Genomic DNA, 14,256 nt, shown 5'->3' with positions numbered 1-14,256 from the left:
GTATTTGTAGTGCTCTACTTCTTCCCTCTCTGCCTTGGACATTTGCAAAGCGTCCATCGCCATGGCACCTGTTATATTGATCTTAGACTGACCTGAGAGACAGACCTGTTGCTCTGGCTGAGAAGAATACCTTAAAAGCAACGCTCCCCGTTTTCCCCTCCTCTGCTGCATGCAAGGTTTGTGCCGGCTTGAGTTGCACAGGGCTAGCCCTTTACCTGGCAAGAGGAGGAAACGTGGGTGGGTGGATTTAAGTCTCACGTGGCTGAGCCGGAAAGCAGTGCCGGGGGGTGGGGCGGGGAGAGGAGCCGAAGCCAAGCAACGATTGATTAATACGGACGGATAAAATAACTATTAGCTTTCCCCCTTTTGCATGGCTGCCAGCAGGGAAATGAAGAAGCAGGCGGCAGAGGGAGAGAGAGCCTCTCTAGGCTGCGAGATTGGTCGCCTGGGCTTTCCCCAGCCCCTCGCTGCACGTCTCTGATCATCGCCCATGTGCAGAAGAGCGCACAAGGCGGGGTGGCGGGGGGGGGGGGGCAAAAGCAGCGTGTGTGTTCGCTGCCTTGAGCCTTTATGTCTCTTCCCCCCCCACCCTCACCCCCGGGGCAATGAAATTTCACAATTAGCCCAATCAGGTTGGAGATCCTAGGTGTCACTAGTGGGGGGGGGGTAAAATCAAGGCAGCCGGAGTTGCAGGCTCGGCAGCGCCTCCGTGCACCAGCCGCCGCGCGCGGGAGGCAGCCGCAAGCCGCAGAGAGTTTGGTGGCAGCCGATCTCCAGCAAACTTTGAGCAAAGCTGCCGAGGGAGGGGTGGAGGGAAGCGAGCCCGGGGCGCCCCCCCCCCCAGACGCGCCTTTTTTGGGCGGCCCGGACGCAGGAGCAAGTGGCCAGGAGGAGCGCTGCAAACCGGGAACGGGGAGGGTTTTTTTTTTGTTTGTTTTTTTTATTTTGGGTGCCCCCACCCACCACGTTGCTACAGGATCGGCCTTGGCTGTTTGGGCTGCGGTGGGGGGTGGGGGGAGCTCGTGTGTGTGTGTCTAAGACTGAGCCGCCCCCCAGCCACCATTGGAGAGCGAGCCAGCGCCAGCGGGAGCAAGGGCTGGCGAGACAGCCGCAGTGTGCGCCCTCCCAGGCGGGCACAGAGCAGCGGGGGCAGCCGCGGAGCCGAGAGGGGAGCCGGGCATGGCTGAGTGAAGAAGCCCCGGGTCGCCTCCTCCAGCGCCGGGGGACAGGGCGGCGCGGGGCCGCTCCGGACTGCAGCCCAGCCCGCGCGCTCAGCGCCAGCCCCCCCCCCCTTGCTGATCCGGGGGGGGGGCGATTTGGGGGCGGAGGGGGGGGGGGGGCTGGCGGTGCATTTCGTCTTGGACGCCGGAGGAAAGGGCTGCGCGGCGCGGAGCCGGGCTCTGGGCGCCGGAGCCGCGGAGTATTGGGGATCGGAGACACGTTCACGGAGACACCATCCGCAGTGCCAATGCGGCGCCCGCACTGAAGACCGGGGGAGGGGGGGGAGAAAGGGGGGGGAAGCAGCTTTCCCAGGTAAGGAGCCAGCCAGCGTCCCCGATCTTCTCTAGCCTGGGGGGGGGGGCGCGTAGGGGCAGAGACCTGCCTCCCCCGCCACACCTGGGCGGTTGGCGGGGTGGGGGGAATCCCTGATGCTATTAACCAAAGGGGAGGGATTCCTGAACCCCCTCCCCAAAGGGTGGGTGTGGGTGGGTGTGTGAGGGGAGGGGGGTAAATGAAATCCGGATGGATGCCGAGATTCACTCCAGATCGGCTTCTTAACACGAACCACGACTCCGGAGAGGGACCGAGGGGCTGCTGCAGGGGCGATTCGTGCGCGAGGAGCGGATGCTGGTCCCTAGATCCAGATGTCGATCTAGTATCGTCAGCATCTGCCTGCCTGCGCCCTTTGAAAAGCCAGAGCCAGCGACTTGTTAGCAGGCAAGTTTCAGTGAGGTGGCGGGCGTGGGGTGGGGTGTGTGTATTTGCTTGCCATCGCCTCTTGATTTTCCCCCTTCTGCCTGCCCGCAGCTTTCCCGGGAGCTCAGATGCTCAGCCGCGGGAAAGGGGGAGCCCGCCCCCCACAACTGGCAGCCGCTAGTGGGACAGGAGGCTGCCAGGATGGGCTTTGGGAGCGTTCCTCCCAGATCGGCCCTTGGAAAGGGATGGGGGTTGCCAGATCCTAGCCCACCACCCAGTCTCGGCTCCCTCCCCCCGCTCCTAATTTCATAAGCTCCCCGTTTGCTGAACTTTTCTGTAAGAAACAGACATATTCCAGCTGCTGCAGTAGTTTTCCCTCTCCCTTTCCCCTTCCCCTCCAGCCTCCACTGCAAAATCAACGCAGGGGTGATAAAGTTTCCTTAGCAGATTCCCCTGTGAGAGCCAGAGACTCAAGTTATTTTGGTTTGCCTGTCAGAAATAGAGGCAGACGATGCCTTCTCTTAAAAAACCAACCACCCTGCCACCTGTGTGGAAAATGCTAAAGAGATGAGAGAACATGGTCTGGGTGAGACTTTATATTGGAGTTTCTGTGGGCCCAAAAGTTGAGGTGTCTTTCTCTCTAGATAGGTGTATTCCTCTGTATGTGTACATAGGAAAACATGTAACGTGAAATCAATCAGGCTTCACGGACTTTGTTATTGGGGCTGTTGAACTGAGAGTAAAGCGTGGAGAGAGAGAGAGAGTGTGTGTGTATCCATTGTAAAGCAAAAGCCATCCGATCTGACAGAAGATGCTTTGCCCGGGCAAACCATTGTGATCTCTCCCTCCCTTAGTTCCCATATACTGTATTTTCAAACTTTTTCTTCACTTGACAAGGTTGGTAGCAGACCCTGTTTCCCTGGGAGAATTCTAGGTTCCTAAGAGCGCGTGTGTGTGATAGAGAGAGAGCGAGAGCCCCTTTGCTTGATTGAGGGGGAAAAACGGAGGGAAAAACCACCCACCTCCGACTGGCAGTATCTAGGGAAAGAGAAAACAGTTTCTTTTCCACAGGGAGTTGGGGAGGTTTTTTAGGAAATCTAAATCTAGCCTGCACAGTTAGTCCTGAAAAATCTCTTTGTGCCTCTGTGTACTGCAACTGAAACCTGAATATTGATGCTCCTCATTTATCCAACATATGCCCCTAAATTATGTAGACAGGGAAAAGTGATCTAAACACTGAGTGCCACATGGTTTTGATAGAAATATAACACTCCAGCAGCAGATGAGGTCCTCCCAGATAAACCCAGGCTTCCAAAGCCTCATCAGTTTGAATATTATTTGTTTAGCTTTATAATATGTGTATATATAAAGAGAGAGAGAGAGAGAAACCTCCCCATATACCGTCACCCACTTCTCTTCTAGGATTTTATAAAGTTATTGCCTTGGGGCTGGGGGGGGGGGGAAGAAACACTCTCTCCTATAAATGTCATCTTTATTCATATGAAGAGGTGGTTATGCAAAATATGTGTCTGTATTTTTTTTAAATATAAACTTCAACCAGGAGTCTGCACTAAACTGGTTTCTAGTACAACAGTCAGGCATTAATTAGCATCAATGCAAAAAGCTGGGTGTAGTTTACCGGATTCCCATGGCTTCCCTCTACCACAAGGAACATGTGATTTGTTACTCAAGTTAGCTAGGCGATGGATGGGCGTGAACTGCTGCACAGGTAGTCCTCTGTGTGTGTGTCTGTCTGTATCTGTATGGCAGGTGCACAGCTGTGACTGCTAGAGCTTGCTATCATTCCAGGGAAACCATGGAAAAGGTTCCAGGGAATTTTACAGCCAACTCAATACCTTCTACCCGTCGAAGGCCTTATCTTGTGCCTGCACCAGCACTCCCCAAATATTTTAGAAGGCATAAAGCATGTTAACTTATTCTCTTTATCTGTCCTCAGTTTCACCCGGGTGTTTATAAAAGCTACTTAAATCTGTGAATGCAGAGAACCAGTGGAGCATGGGGTTGCTTGCCTTTGCCTTTTTTGTGATTTTAATTACAGTGTGTGCCTCTCAGTGTGAGATTAGGTGCTTTCTCTCTCTCTTCCCTCCCTCTGCCCTCACTCCCCCCCCCCCCCCCCCGCCCCGTCCTGCCTTCAGCCACAGTCTGAAGGCTTCAGGGCTCAGAGAAGCATTTAGGTTATTATTTTAATTGTCTAGTTTTTTTTATTTGGGAGCTCTTATTAAGCATGCTCTTTATAAGACTTGGGCTTTAAACAGAGCAACAGATGTGCTCTATGTAGCGATGTCTGTTCTTACATGTTCAGATTGAAACATACCAAAAACCCCACAAAACTCTAAAGGATAAGATTTTTCTTCCCAGTCTGACTATATTCAATGTGGGAATAAGTGTCTCCTTTTAGTGAGATCTCATTTAAAAAAAAAAAAAGCAGCCCCCGCCTTTCACAAGAATCTGCCATTGAGTCCTGTCTTAAATTTGTGGCAGTCGGAGAAATCAATGGGATGCAAACTTCATGACAGCCGCATGATTTACATGTGGCTTATATCGAAGATGAGCATTTAAAAATGCTTCCTCATGATAAATCCTGGTGCTGTTTGAGAGTTTTTGCTGGATAATTGTATCTGCCTTCCAGGCACGAAAGACAGTTGAGTCCATTGAACATGCAATCCAGCTCTTGGGTACTATGGTGATGAGGGCTGTAGAAAATCCGTCCCTAGACAGAGTTTCTCCCTTGGGAAAGAAAAGACTCACACCTTCCCCAGTCAAACTACCTCCAGTCCCCTTTGTGTGCCTAGAGTGTTTGGCGCTGGGTTTGGTTTGCTCTGAGAGGCTTAGCAAGCTCTGAGGCAAACCGAAGTGAGCCAGGTGCACCAGCACTGAGGAAGAGGCTCCCAAGTGAACCTTTGCCACTGAGTCATGATAGGTTAATTTTTTTTAAATGGCTCACAGTTGAGTTAAGGACCTGAATTTTGAAGTCTCTGGCTTTGTTGGGCTGGATCGTTAGTCCTCTAATTTCACATCCACCAGCTGAACTGAGAGCCTGGTGTCTGGAGTTCTGTTGTGGCCACTGCCTCCCACTCTGGCCTTACTGAGCCACTTTGCCTTTCTGTACCTCAGTTTCCCCATCTGTAAATGGGTATAATAATGTCTACTTATTTCCCAGCGGGTGTTGCAAGGGTTAATTAATGTTTTAAAGCACTCTGAGGAAAGGCGTGTGAGTCGGAAGTATTACTGGAGTTAAGGCTTAGTTGGGGTTAACGCTTATTTGGAATTCATTTCCTGTTTGGAAGGAAAATTGAAAAGCGAAATCTGAGGCTCACTGTGTTTATGAGCTAGCACGCCACTGATGCCTGTGGTGACAGTATGAACGGGGGAGCCTTTTTAGTTCTGGGGTCAACCCATGCTTCCCGGATTAGCATTTCAACACCATCCTATTCTGATATCTTAAAGAGACAGAGCCTTACTTTATCATCTTGTCTAAGTATTTACATCGCCCTCAACACTGTTGCATCTGAGCCCCTGACAATCATTAATGGATTTTATTGTCTCTGCACTCTGGGAAGAAAGGATTTATTATCCCCTTTTTATATATGGGGGAACAGAGGTCCAGGATAGATCAGGTGACACTCCCAAGGTCATAAAGAGTCTGTGGCTGTGCTGGGATTTGAACCTGGGTCTCTCAAGTCCCATTCTAGGATCTTATCTACTAGAGGAGTGGCCAAACTTACTGACTCTCAGAGTCGCATACAACAATCTGCAGAAGTTCGAGAGCCAGGGTGCGCCTGGCGGGGCTTGGGGGCTTCAGCCCCAGCAGGTGCCTCCTGTGGGGCAGAAGGCCCAAGACCCCCCTCCCTGCTAGGCAGAAGCCCCAAACCTCACCACACTGCTGCAGGGCAGAAGCCCCGAGTTTCCCCCCCACCTCCAGTCTGGTTGTGGGAGGGACGGGAGGGGTGCTCCGTGAGCTGCACTTTAACTGTAAAACAGCCGCATGTGGCTTGCAAGCTGCAGTTTGGCCATCCCTGCATTAGACCATCTTTTTGCTTGCAAGTGTAGTCTTGGGTGGGGTTGTCATCCTGAACTCCTCAAAGGGTGTGTTACTGACTGAGCAGGTTGCTAATGGTGATGCTGTCAGTAGCAAGAACCGGGTAAAGGTCCAATCCCAGCTTCTTCCTTTCTGTATTTTTTAAAGGGCTTTTTCTTTCTTGTATTGTTTTCCAAGTAGATTGTAACTCCTCCCAACAACAGTCACAGAGGCTTCCCCCCCACCCACCCCCAGCCAGGAGGCTTGAGCAATGAATTAGTCTGTGTGCACAAAGTGCCGTGCTGTCACGGTGCTGGGTATTGGATGAGGAGGGCGCCCTATGCCTGGGCAGTTATGTTTCAAGCGCATTCGCTCATGTGAGTTTGGGGTTTCTCTCTGCTTTTCCCACAAGCTGCTCAAGAGAAGAAAACTTAGTGCTCATGTGGTGCTTGTCTTTCAGAGATCTTGGAGCCCTTGAAAAAGCATGATGATCCTCATTCTACAGATAGGGAAACTGAGGCACAGGGAGGTGATTGGTTCAGCCCAACTCCTGTCAACTCAAAGGGGTCTTTCCACCAACTGTAATAGAAGTTAGCTTGGACCCTAATAGCTAGCCCAAGGTTAAGCCGTGAGTCTGTATCAAGATCCAGCTCTTCTGACTCCCAGTCCCTGTCCTTTAACCACCATGACAGCGGGCATGTTCAGGACAAAATACTTGCAAAATCCCATTTGGGGAAAAAAAGACAACTCAAACTCGTTGAAATTCAAGTGGCATCGGATTGCCTTAAAATGAGGAAAGCCTGGCCTGGTAGTTAAGCATGGGGCTGGGTTGTCAGGAAGTGTGTGTAATTGTTCCAGACCTGCCACTGACATGCTGGGCCACTTTGGCTGAGTCAGCCCCCCCCGTGCCTCAGTTTCCCCTCTTTAAATTTGGGGTACTTGTCTTTCCAACAGGGTGGGGTGTATGGATTCTAAAGCATGCGGGCACTACAGAAATGCTAAGTATTACTGTGATGATGAAAGCCTATTGTAGTGTCTGTCTACGTGACTATGGTGCCATAATGCAGACATGCTTGTTCACACCCTTCGTATAAAGCCCCCCAGGGGCCGCAAACTTTTGAAAGGGCACTCGAGGTTTAAAGATCTTCTTCCCACAGCTTGCTAGTGATCCCATGTCAGCAAAGACATCCAGGGAGAGTCTCCCAATGCTCCCACAGGCTTGGACACTATTGGTGATGAGAAGCACTTTAGAGACCTTAAGCAGGGTTGCTCTGGGATGGAGGCCCGAAGCAGAACACTGCTAGTTTTTTTCCCCCCTTAAGTGCTTGGGTGAATTTAATGGTGGAAGGTGCTTGATTGATGTTCCTGGAGGGCAGACTGAAATCCAGAGAACAGGAACAGTGCAAGCTTCCCTCCACACTCCCTTGCCTCCTTCCCCTAGACTAGACTAGACTACATCCCTACCCTGCAGGCAAACCTGCTCTGGGAATTAACAGGTCATTTTGTCCTTGACCTCGCTGCTGAGGCTGCCACCTAGTGTTGATCTTAATCGTGGATTTTGTTCTCAGGACCCGTGTCCCACTAGGAAATGAATGGAGACTCGTTGAATTGTTTGCAGAGGTACTAAATTGCAGCTGCTACTAACTCGGGCTGGATTTGAACTGGTGATCTGGAAGCAAGTGCCTCTGTAGCCAGCCCTTGTCTCTCCTGGCTGCAATGTCTGATTTCTGACTTCCCTTCCAGCTGTTTCTGTTTGTGTGCAAGTGGCCTGTCCAGGTTTCCACACCAAGACTCTGAGCCATCAATTAATACGAGGTGACTGGCATTAGAGCTCTACCTTGTCCTTTTGACAGGGTGAATGTGTGGATCTAGTGCAGATAATATGGAATCCGTTTCCATTAAACGCATCTGCATGATCTATTCTCACACACTTTCCCCCCCTGTCCTCATTGCCTGTGATGTATAAGGACCTGGGAAATAAATCTTGATACTAGATGAACTCTCCAAGCGAACGCAGCATTAAATGCATGTAAATGTTTTGCAAAATGAACCACTCTCTGAACCGGCTTTTGATTCCATTTGAGTGTGAAATACCATATAGGAGAGGAAAGATGGGGGGGGGGGGAACATAGTTTATAATCCTAGGGCTGTTTTGCTCTTAAATCATTAAGTGGCACGGTATGTTTCTCAATCTCTGAAAGCGCGATACCTGAACCAAGAATTGTGTGTATAGATTCCCCCCCCCCTTCTGAAGTGAATAACAGTTGCTAACATGCACTTACTAACAAAATTCCCCGGACGCCCATTCATAAAGAACCGCGCTGGTGATTCCGTCAGCATTAAACTGTTTGGTGACTGAATTTAGAATTATAGGAATCGGCGCAATGAATTAACAGTAAATCAAATCCTGGCTGATTCCATATCCAATAGCAGTGAGATTTAAATTAAAAATATCCTGATGAGATGAAGTAATCATAAGTCAAGCACTGGAGTTCTGTCAGTCTGGACTTCTGAGAAAGGAGAGCAGCCCCTTTGAAATAAAAATGATGACAAGCCCACATATTGATCCCCAGCCGACCTGGGAAATTGCCACTTCATTTCTTCTATAGACTGTTTGCTTGATATTTTATTTATTTATTTATTTTTTGAAGGGAAGATGGTTACACTGGGATGGTGGGAATGGGGTGAAAATTCTGTGCTTGTGTTTCTGTTTTTCTTGGTTACAGCATATTTGATCGTCAACAGTGTGTGGTGTTTTTTTGACTAGGGATTTGTCCATAACGTTGCATTAGAAAGAAAACTCAGTTAGGAGACTAAAGTGGTGTATCCAGTTGCAAGAGGCTCTCAATGGAATAGCGAGCACTTGATGCACAATACAGCTTTGTTTTATTTTTATATCATCTTTGTACATAATGTATGGGAAGGAGATTCTGACTCTGTCACTGACTCGCTGGGCAAGTCATTTAGCCTCTCTGTGCCTCAGTTTCCCCATCTGTAAATTTTGGTACTACAATCCTATGTAAACATTGCTAATGAAGTCATAATTATACTTCCTAAGTGAGATGGATGAAACTGGGGGGGATTCAGATCTGGAACTCATCTTATCTGAACTTCTCTAAAGGCTTAGGTGCATACTCCCTGTTTGCCCATTGCTAATTCATTTCTATTTCCTCTGTTTACGAGACGTATGTCGAGGTGGAGAGAAAGAGATTTTGAATGGGAGTATATGGAGAGGGTCAGGAAGGTTGCTCTAGATTAAAGGAGGTGCAGGGGAGAAAGCTCTCTCATCAAGACTGTGCAGAGAGAGAACAGAGGCTGTAAACCTGGCAGTTTTCAAAATGAATAGATGTATAGCTGTGGGAGCTGGTCTAAAATTTCCCTTCAAATTTTCTTCGACGCGGAAAATGGCTTTTCCATTGAAATGGAAACTTCCCTAGGAAATGTTTGTTTTTAATGAATTTGGGGGGGGGGGGGTTGGCTGAAAAATGTTTAGCTTTCAAGTTTTTTGGCCTCCTTCCCTCCCTCCCCCAAGGGATAGAAACCCCTAAGACCAACTCTAATTGTTATTACTTGCGGGAGGGAGGGGGGTGTTTTCTTTTTTGTATGGTCTTATCTTTGAATTCTTTGTTTTAATAATATTCTCCCACCCCTTTACATGGGACTCTGAGGGAAACTGCCTTCCCCCTTCCACTACACTTGGATTTTCCTTGCATGTCAGTGAACATCTGTTCCTTTGCAGTCAGTTCTCTGTTCCTCATTTGATCCTATGTTTCTTCCTGGGTGTATGGCGCGGTGGGCGAATACCATCAGTTCTCATTGGGAGCTGAACACAGGATTTAGAGTACGAAGACCATGAGCTTCTACCACTTGAGCTGAAGGCTGATTCTGGTAGCTGTGGTAAGTTCATATCATTGGTGGACCAGCCACTAGAGGGCGACACAAACACTTACTGAACAGTGGGGTCACGTATTCATTGCAGAGCACAGACACGACAATGCAGTACTGCCCTCTGCTGGGTAGAAAATAGACCTGCTCCAAGCATATGTTGATTTTGGCCCTCTAGTGTTTGGGATCCTGGAGACAGAAGGCTCAAGAATCCCCTTTAGGTGAAGTGGTTGAGGTCCGTTTTCTTAGAGTGGAAAGATTTATGTTCTTTCCCTGTGTATAGCTGAAGATCTGTATGTATAATAAAATCATAACGCTTTAAATAGGCACATGTATCTCAAAATGCTTTATCAGCTGTAATGAATTCAGGCTGACATCTCTCCTTTGAGATGAGTAAGCCTTGTCACCCCTGTTTCACAGGTGGGAAACTGAGGCACTGGGGTGGTGGTGAAGCAACTAGCCTAAATCCTTTGAGTGAGTTGGTAGGAGAATCAAGACTTAGGTCCCGCAACTCCCTGTTGATGTACAACCACAAAAGGGTTTTTCTGTGTTTTCTTTGAACGCAAGAATGAAAGTGACCGAGATGGAGAGAAGTGAAATTAAACTGGAAGGAAAATAGAAGAAGGGATGAGAACATCTTGGTTGAAGGACTGATTAGTGACTGTTGCTCATAGTGCCATCTTGCCATGTTTCCTGTGAGTGTTGCTTCTCAGACCTGGCTTTCTGCACTGCATGAGCTCTTCCACTTGGAGCGCTGCCCTGTTCTGATTATCTCTGCATGGCTGGACTGCAGGCTGCATTGTCAGCTGGAGGATGCGAGGGCTGGGGCTGGTTTTGTACCTTTGCATGTTCAGGACTCTGTGTCCTGTGCCCTCGCAGAGCTGTCTCTCTTAGCCCAGTGCATTCCTGTAAGTGCTCGTTGATATGTATCTGCGGCTCTTTATCAGTTTTAAATGCCTCGCTTGTGAGCTTCCTTCCTTCAATTTATACTAGCACCACAATTATTGTCTGCTGCGTGTTTGCACTTTGAGATGCTGCACAAAGGGATCATAAATTCGCACTTGTCCACCTTCCCCTGCCAAAGCCTCCAGGCACCCAGCAGTTGCATCTTCTCTTTGCACCATCTTCCAATCCACCCTTAGTGGCTGGAACTCCTCCCTCTCCTTGTCCACCCTTTCCCCTTTCAAATCCCTCCTTCACACAGAACTTTGCGGAGACTTTCAGTGAGAACCCACTCTTGCATTTAATCCTCCCTATAGACCTACTGAGATGGTTGCGTTCTTCGGGGACTATGCCGCAAAGAGCCTACAATGAAGTGTGTGCATCTGCAGTCTATGGGACTTAGTGGTGGAAGGAGGATGGCCTTGTGATTTAAGGCACTGGACTGGGTCTTGATCTGGGTTTGAGTCCCAGCTCTGTTACAGTGTGTGATCTAGGGCAAGGCACTGGACCTCTCTGTGCGTAGACAGGTCAGCTGCCTGCAAGACAAGCAACAGGAGAAGATTAGACTTAACCAAAGCCCTGACCAAGTTGGCAGCAGCTTCTTGCACCTACCTATTTGCTAAAGGTACAACCAGGTCGAGGAAACCAATAAACAACCACCATCTGAGTTTCCTGGAAGCTGAAGAGCAGATTCCAGCCTGGACAATTGCCACATAGACCCTGACCCTGCAATCAGATCAGCATGGGTGGATCCTTGCCGAGCCTCAAGGAAGTCAGGATTGAGCCTTATTTTGTGCAGTGCTTAGATGCTATGGTGATGAGTTGCTATAGAAACACATAAGTTAGCATTGTTATTGAAAGGTGTTTCAGTTCATCTTTAAACACAGAACTGGGATTTAAAGAACCCGACACTGTGGCTTGATCCTTCCCCAACCACATCTTCTGCAGGCATCATTGCTCAGTTGCCCAGATCCAGTGTGTGTGTATGCTACCTTCCTCTGCAGCACTGGGCATTATCCACTGCAGGACACAGGAAACTGCACTTGGATGGCTAAGGGGTCTGATCCAGTTCAGCAAATCCTACAGTATGTGCCCATCACAAATTTGTTCCTTCATCAGATATGCCCTTTAGAGAGGGATTTGAGTGAAGCATTTCATTATAATTAGCCTAGTCATTTCCAAACTAGTAATCGTGTGTCACCATTTGGGGCGAGGTGTTTGCATTAAATCCTGTAATAATATGTCTGTCCATCCATCACAAATACCATATTCACAGGACCTGTGATGAGTGCCTGGTAAATGCAGTCTCCTATCTTGCTCATTCTACTCCTGGTTATTTCTCTCTCCCCTGTACGAGCCCAGGGGTCTAGGCTCAGATGCAGGATGGTGTAGGAAAGCTTGACTTCTGTTCCTGCTGTAATAGGCAGGGATTGAAATTCCTGCTGTGTGGGGCTCTCTGTGGGTAATTGCTGCACTGATCCTACTTGCTAATTACCCATGACAATTGGGGGCTCCATATCTGCTAATTGAGGAGATGTTCCACCTCATGAGAAGTCTCCTGATGTAACATCTACTTTCACTGTGAGACGGTTTAATGGGGCAGGACGCAGCCCAGTGCAATGGATCTGATGTCATGTGATGTGTGTGAATGCTTATATATGAAACAAGATGTCATTACCGCCTGTCTACTGTCCATTAATGGGATCAAATTCTACTCTCTGTCATATGTGCATAGGTGTTCTTGAGTCACTCCTCCATCTGCCCACCAGTGATACTGCCAGACATCATGTGGGAGCCCTGGGAATCCATGCTCAGTGGCAGGTGCTCTGGTGTCACTCTTGGAACCACTACCATCCAAGATTGATTGATGCTGTGTGGTGGATTGATTGATGCTGTGTGGTGGATTGTCTAAGGTCCTGATCCTGAGAGGGGCCGAGCACTGGTAGCTCCTATGGAAGTCATGGGGGGAATTGCTGGCTTCAGGGACAGGTCCTAGAATGTGTGCACATGCCACTGACCTCTGCTGGATGGAACCAGACCTGCTCCAGGGTTTGTCGCCCTCTAATGGCAGCTGAGCATTGGAAGCAGGAAAGTCCTGGATTTGACCTCTGCTATCGGCATGGTCATGTGATGGGGCCAGTCTGGAGTCAGTCAAATCCTCTGTGATCCTGGCGTCCTGATGGCTGGGGCTAATACTTGATCGCCTCCATTCGTGGGCAATGGATTTGGAGGTCACGGTTGCCCCTAGTGGCGATGCGCGTGAGAAAACAGCAAGGCACAGCTGAACGTTACAGTTCAGTGGCAGTGCGTTTTGAAGCAGGACCCCTGGGTTCTATCCCCTACGCTTCCATGGGTTTGTGGCTTAGCTGGTGCCTATCGTGTTTCTTACATCTAGCTACAGATGTGTTAGACCACAGGAGTTGCTGTGTCACACAGACCTTGGTGGCCCTCTACGACTGGGGTTATGCCCCATTGCTACTCAGAGGTGCCGTGTGTGCATCAACGCTGCCGTCCTATCTTCCCTTCATACCTACCTTCGCTAGGACTTATGCAGAGCACTTCACAAAACTTCACTTCTGCAGCAGGAGCCGTTGCCGCTTTTACGCCTCTTTGATGGGCTTATCAAAGCCCAGGAAATGAGGAAATCTCATCAATCATTGCTACTGACTTCTGGGCAAAGCTGCATTAGCGCCCTTATGAGGAAAAAATAAGCTAGGAGATCAGTCGGGCAAATCCTCTCTAATTGCCTTTCATGCCCCGTTAGCTGGCAGCTCGAGAAGGGGCGATGCTGGTGCAGAAGCACCCCAAGGCACCTGAGATGAGTGAGTCAGTGGGGCCAGAAAAGGAAAGGCAGATTTTTAAAGGCACAAAGGGGTGTATGGATTTTCAGTGGAACTGGGGAGCTAACTGTCCTTTGTTCCTCTTGGAAATCTCCCATAGTCTCACCGAAGGCCTCCTGAGATTCCACATGCTGTCAAGGAGCCAGGCGTGGGTGGGGGGAGGAGTCTGACTCATGATTCTCTCTGCAGAAAGGGGCAATGGCTACTGTGCCAGGACAGGGGCCACGGGAGCGATTGCTCCCCTTTTGGTTCACTGCCGCGGCGGAGTCCATGTGCGGAGGAACCGGCTTTGCTCCTCATCCTGCTCTTGCCCTGAAGGAGCCTGCTGGAAAAGTTCCAGCACAAGGCTTCCTTGGTGCGAGAGCAATGCCTTCTGTGTCTTGAAGGGGGACTTAGAGGTGCTGAACGTGATACGGCTATTGGTGCCTTGTGCAGTTATGCAGGCTACGAAAAAAACATGCTGATCTCGAGTTTTAAGGCCTGTCCTGTTGATAGAGGGTTTTTCTACCCCTTCCTTTGCAACATTTCACAACTGGCCAGGGGCAGCGTAGGATTTATTTTTGCCTCTCGGAAGCATATGTTAATAGCTGTCATGTGGAGGCAGGATGCCAGCACTGATGGACCAGTGATCGA

The 14,256-nt window shown here is 49.3% G+C and overlaps 1 protein-coding gene across 2 annotated transcripts in view; it reads left to right on the top strand.

Moving 5' to 3' along the window:
- Positions 1 to 1,514: 1,514 nt before the first annotated feature.
- Positions 1,515 to 14,256, top strand: part of PLXNA4 (plexin A4) — a 634,448-nt gene continuing 621,706 nt past the window's right edge. The window contains exon 1 of one of the 2 annotated variants that reach the window (XM_048836698.2): positions 1,515 to 1,533. The gene's annotated coding sequence lies outside the window, so the exon portion shown is untranslated. The remainder of the gene's footprint in view (positions 1,534 to 14,256) is intronic. The other variant, XM_075124565.1, reaches the window with a different exon arrangement.

Source organism: Caretta caretta, chromosome 1, assembly GCF_965140235.1.
Source record: "Caretta caretta isolate rCarCar2 chromosome 1, rCarCar1.hap1, whole genome shotgun sequence".
NCBI classification, from domain to species: domain Eukaryota; kingdom Metazoa; phylum Chordata; order Testudines; family Cheloniidae; genus Caretta; species Caretta caretta.
Note: the sequence above shows the minus strand (reverse complement) of the source record. Positions and strands in the feature narration are given on the sequence as shown.